We start from the raw sequence: 6,199 nt of genomic DNA on the forward strand, positions 1-6,199 counted from the left end.
ACTTTTTCACAATTTTTTTTTCTTTTCACTTTTTTAAAGTATAAAAACGTAAGTTGTTTAACTAACATTGCACTTTTTTTCCCTTGGTATTATGTTGTATCATTGCCGGAATCCTACAAGACAGGAACAAAAAGCTAAATTGGTGCTTATTCATGCAGCACACAGCAGCAATCTTTTTTCTCTTGTATGTAAATTTGCCTGTTATCATTAAATCATTTCCTCCACATGGCCACAAGACTACGTAAATCTCTTTGTCCTATATATTCTCTCTCTCTCTCTCTCTCTTTCTCTCGATCGACCTGTCCTATCCTAGATCATTGGAGATCAGTCCTTCTCACTTTCCCACGTCTCCTTGTGTCCTCCTCCCATCTTTTTTTTTTATAAGTGCTCATCTCATCCTTCCCTCCCTACTGTCCCTGCGGAGAAAAATTCCGGAGGCTCGTCTTCTTTTCTGGCTGTAAACAATCCCGTCAGGTCTTGGCAGTGGTGAGAGCTGTAGCAGGAGGCTGATAGGCCACAATGCGCTGAAGTGCAGAAAAACTTCCTCCGAACGCATCCTGTGTTAAAACGATGACAATGATTTTTTTTGTACTCTTCTTTCTCACAGAATTTTTAAACGACTTGAAATCCACACGCAGATGCTCTCGGATTAGCGTGGGCCACGAGTCAACGCCATCTGCCAGTCCTGGGAGGAGATGAGACTTGGATTTAGTGGAAGGATTAGTGTTGTACCACAACCACTCCATGCTCCCTCACTGTGTCCACATCCCATGCTGGAATCCAGGAATTAAAGCAACAGAGTTGTCAGAGTGTCTACTATCGGTGTACAGTCCATTACAGCAGAACACTGATTCATTCTGAATTCTGATTGGTTAGAAGGTTTTGCTTCATTTTCTATTACAGCACAGTAGTGCAGCTGTTTCTTTTACATTCTAATATGTTATGTTATTTTTTATAGAAAGAGTCTAGAGGGCCAGTATTTTCACAAAGGTGTATATATATTATTTATTTGTTTGTTTGTTTGTTTGTTTGTTTGTTTATTATTTTTATTATTTATTTATTATTATTTATACTATTATACTTTATTATTTATATATATACATATATACACACACACTGTAGGTCCTCGACTTACGTCAGAGATCCGTTCCTATGGCGCGACATAACATGATTTTTGAGAAGTCAAAACCCAGCTACATAAGCACCTACGTCACTCACATGGAGCACATACACAGCAGTAATGAAGTGAAACAGTAAAATATATTTTTTTAAAAATAATTTCAAAACAAGTTTTCAAAAAAACAACACAAACAAAGGAGAGCAAATGAAGCACAATCCAAAATGGCGTACAACCGAATATTTTATAGCGCCATGTGACGTCGTATTCGCTGGGAGATGGCGATGTAACCACAAAATACCGTACGTCAAGTCCAACGTAACCCGAGGACTCTCTGTATATATATATATATATATATATATATATATATATATATATATATATATATATATATAAATTTCTTCCATTTTAAGAGAGAAAACGAGAGAGGAATAACAGGGACTAACTTCTTGTCTGTTGGAGGTTTGGCAATAACCGTAATTATAAAATTTGACACTTTTTTAACATATTTTCCCTCTGGAACAGTTGAGGGAGTTTGCTCACTTTTTCCGTAAGGTTCAGTAGAGGAAAAGAAAAAAAAACGCCAGTTCAAACCCACTCTGAAATATTTTATTCTATTGAGATTGTTTTTATTTCCCTAACTAATAATCGTGTTTTATTTACATTTTTAACAATAAATTGTATATACTGCATCTTTAATTTAAATCCTCTGATATAAGTCATCTGCTTCTTGAGTTTGTTTCATTTCAGGTGACTTCCGAGCATATAAGCGATATATACCACACGGCTTTTAGTCTTTTAAAGTGTTTTAAGTGTTTAAGCCCGAGGAGGAAGTTCAGAAAGTTCATCTGTGTTTAAAACAAAACACAGATATTGCACAGATAAGGTACCTCGGATTGAACCCACACACACACACACACACACCCACACACACACACACACACACACACACACACACATGTGTTTTTGTAACACCTTTGGAACAAACATGAAACTGGTAGTATGATGTGGGTTCAGCACTTATGCCGCCCTTTTCCCTCATGCACACGGTTTTGTTTCAGAAAACAACACAATGTAAATAATGCTAAGATCTGTTGTTCCTACGGTAAATCAATCCCATAGTTTGCCAAAATCAAATAAGACACTCTTGTTGCAAAAATAAATGAGCTGTGAAAATCATTTAAGACAAATCAGAAGAAAGTAATGGTGTAGTAAAAACACACTAAAATCACATACAGATTTTAAAAAGTACATTTTCTAAAGCTGGTGTTTAAGCTATTTCACGTTCAACTGTATTGTCTTTCTGGGTTAAACTAAACCCCTTCATGTTGTGGAAGTAAGATTTAAGAACATGGCTCGTTTTAAACTACACTGCTGTTTTCCCAGTGACCGACTGTAGTCCTGGTCTGTTTGGGGAAACGTGCAAATTGGTAGTGAAAGAAAAACAAGACAAATTTGGAACAAAAGAACTAGCCCATGAGACCATGAAAAGGGATTACATTTGTATGGACTCCTACTGTAAGAGAAATGTAGAATCACAGCATAATCTGGGGATGATCATAATGAGTTTACACTTTGCTGTAATAGAGACCATGTTTATTGAAATGTTTATCTTTAATTAAAATTCAGTGGTATAAAAGTGATATATTTGCAGCAGAATGTTGGTGTGTATGCTGTGTACACTGTTGCTGTTGCCAACTGTTACCTTTACATCTACATTGCTACCCTTCTAACAAACCATGTTGCCATTCTAAAAAGATCCTTGTGACACTTTCAATGACCCCTGTCCCCCTTCCAAACAATCCCTGTTACCCTTTCAACAATCCCTTTTACCCTTGTAAACAAACCCTGTTCTCCTACCAAACAACCCCTGTTACCCTTTCAACAAACCCTTTCAACAAACCCTTTCACCCTTGCAAACAAATACTGCTACCCTTGCAAACAATCCCTGTTATCCTTTCAACAATCCCCGTTACCCTTTCAACAAACCCTTTTACCCTTGGAAACAACCCCTTTTACCCTTGGAAACAACCCCTTTTACCCTTGCAAACAAACCCTGTTATCCTTGCAAACAAATACTGCTACCCTTGCAAACAATCCGTTATCCTTTCAACAAAGACTTTTACCATTGCAAACAACCACTGTTACCCTTGCAAACAAATCCTGTTACCCTTTCAACAATCCCTGTTACCCTTTAAACAAACCCTTTTACCCTTGCAAACAATCCCTGTTACCCTTTCAACAATCCCTGTTATCCTTGCAAACAGATCCTGTTACCCGTGCACATACCCTTAAACCTTTACATAGATAGATAGATAGATAGATAGATAGATAGATAGATAGATAGATAGATAGATAGATAGATAGATAGATAGATAGATCGATCGATCGATCGATCCCGCAGCAGCATAATAGATTTACAAAAGCAAACTAAATATTAGATATGTACATCATTCAAAAACAGTAGTAATAATAAATAAACCAAGAATGCAGAATAAAAAGGGTATGTAGGCGTGACAGTATGTATGTAGAGATGGTTATGTATCACTGTGTTCATTGATCACACAGAAATGATATACAGTGTTATGGTAAAAGATAAGAATGATTTTCTCAAAGGTTTTTTTTAATGGCAGTGAAGCCAGATGAGTCTGTTAGAAAATGAGCTCTGCTGTCTTTGTATTGTGTCATGAAGGGGGAGGGATGGATTGTCCTTGATGGAGGGTAGTTTGTTCAGTGACCTCCTGCTCCCCATTGACTCGAATGTTTTCCAATTTTTTTCCAATGATAGTTTCAGGTGATGAGTTTATTAATCCTGTTTGCATCAATAACACTAATGCGCCTCCCCCCGAAGACCACAACATAGTAGAGTAGATGTCAGTTGCGACCACGGACTGCTTGATCTCCAGCATCTTGGTGCCTACATTAAAAGATCTGAACTACCTCAGAAAAATAAGTATGCTTATCCCTGTCTTGAACACAGCACCTCTGTTGGTCCTCCAGTCCAGTCTGTGGTTCAAGTGGACACCCAAGTATGTATTTAAGTACTTTGTTTAACAGTTCCAGCCTCCTCACTCATGATATCTACATCAACCCTGTTGTCTGTAACTTTCTTACCCTTACAAAAAAAAATCCGATCTCCTTTACATCAATGCTATTACTCTTAAAACAAACCATGTTTCCTTTTTAAAAACCCTTCTACCCCATCTAATAAACTTTGTTACCTTTACATAAACCCTGTCATCCTTCTACCAAACCTTTTTGCCTTTGTGTTACCCTTAAAACAAAACAACCCTGCTACCGTCACATCAACCTTATTAGCCTTCTACCAGACCCTATTACCTCTATATCAACCACGTCACTCTTATGCCAACACTGTTACTCTTATTATAAACCCTGCTACCTTTACAACATCCTTATTGCTCTTCTCACAAACTATTACCTGTCTAACAAGCCCTCTTGCCCTTACATCAACCCTGTTACCTTTCTAACAAACCCTGTTGCCTTTACATATACCCTGTTACCATTCTAACAAACTCTGCTAGCCTTACATCTACACACTTATCCCACAAGCAAACCCAATTACATCTGATATTTCCAGCATTTAGCAGAGACCCCCTTATACAGAGCAACTTACATTTTTTAAAATCTCATTTTATACAACTGAGCAATTAAGTGTTAATGGCCTTGCTCAGGGGCTCAGCAGTGGCAGCGTTTTGGACCTGGGATTCAAATTCACAACCTTCTGATTAGTAGTCCAACTACTCCAACTAATTAGTAGTCCAACCTTAACCACTAGGCTACCACATATCTGATATTCTACCCCTGGTTGGAGTCTCATCGCTCATTAGGGATAGGGATGGTATTATTATTGATTATTATTCATTTATTCACTTATCCAAACTATTCTCGGGTCACGGTGAGCCTGTGCCTATCTCAGGCGTCATCTAGCATCGAGGCAGGATACACCCTGGACCGAGTGCCAACCCATCACAGGGCGCACACACACTCTCATTCACTCACACACTCACACACTACGGACAATTTTTCCAGAGATGCCAATCAACCTACCATGCATGTCTTTGGACCGGGGGAGGAAACCGGAATACCCGGAGGAAACCCCCGAGGCACGGGGAGAACATGCAAACTCCACACACACAAGGCGGAGGCGGGAATCGAACCCCCAACCCCTGGAGGTGTGAGGCGTACGTACTACCCACTAAGCCACCGTGACCCCCATTATTAATTATTAGATATAGTATTTTTATTGATATTTTAACATTTATTTGAAACTTTAATTGTATGTATTCATTTATTTAATTTATTTAATTTCTTATACTGTTTCTATACTTTGACAATGTGAATTTTTAAAAGCGCTATACAAATAATTTGACTTGAATATGTTACCTCTATATAAACCGTGTCACTCTCATGCCAGCACTGTTACCCATATGACAAACCCAGCAACCTTTACAACACCTCTGTTGCCCTTCTCACTATCCGTGTTACATTTTCATCAACTGTTAACCTTATAGGAAATTCAGACAGATTATATTTACATAGGAGAATTTCTCAGTCTAAGAATATATTTAGAATTTTTTTTATTTTTTTATTTTGGATTTACAAACTTATAGAACGTTCTGTAATCTTCAATATGTCACAATTCAATTTACTATAGCACTTTTAATAACGGAACAAATTTGTCAGAAATTCAGTCTATGGATATAGATTTAAGGGTTTTTTTCTAACGAGAAAGCCAGATGTGAAGCTAGCAAAGAAAAACTCCCTGAGACCACATGAGGAAGAAACTTTCAGAGGAACCATAATCAAAAGGGAACCCTCATCTTCTGACTGTGTTAATACTCATCCATGACTGTATGTTCTAGAGACTTATATGCTGAAAGGATATTGTGGTTGAGCATTAAGTAAACTCAAAGTAAAGTCCACTGTGACTGGAGCATGCATTTCCTTTATTGTATGCAGAAAAAAATTATTTTGCACAGTTTCTCTTGTGCAAGACCCCCCCCCCCCTTTTTATTTTTTTATTTTTATTTTTTACAAGCAATCATTTCCATTAAATTAGTG

The sequence above is a fragment of the Tachysurus fulvidraco genome, chromosome 8 (assembly GCF_022655615.1).
Source record: "Tachysurus fulvidraco isolate hzauxx_2018 chromosome 8, HZAU_PFXX_2.0, whole genome shotgun sequence".
NCBI lineage: Eukaryota > Metazoa > Chordata > Actinopteri > Siluriformes > Bagridae > Tachysurus > Tachysurus fulvidraco.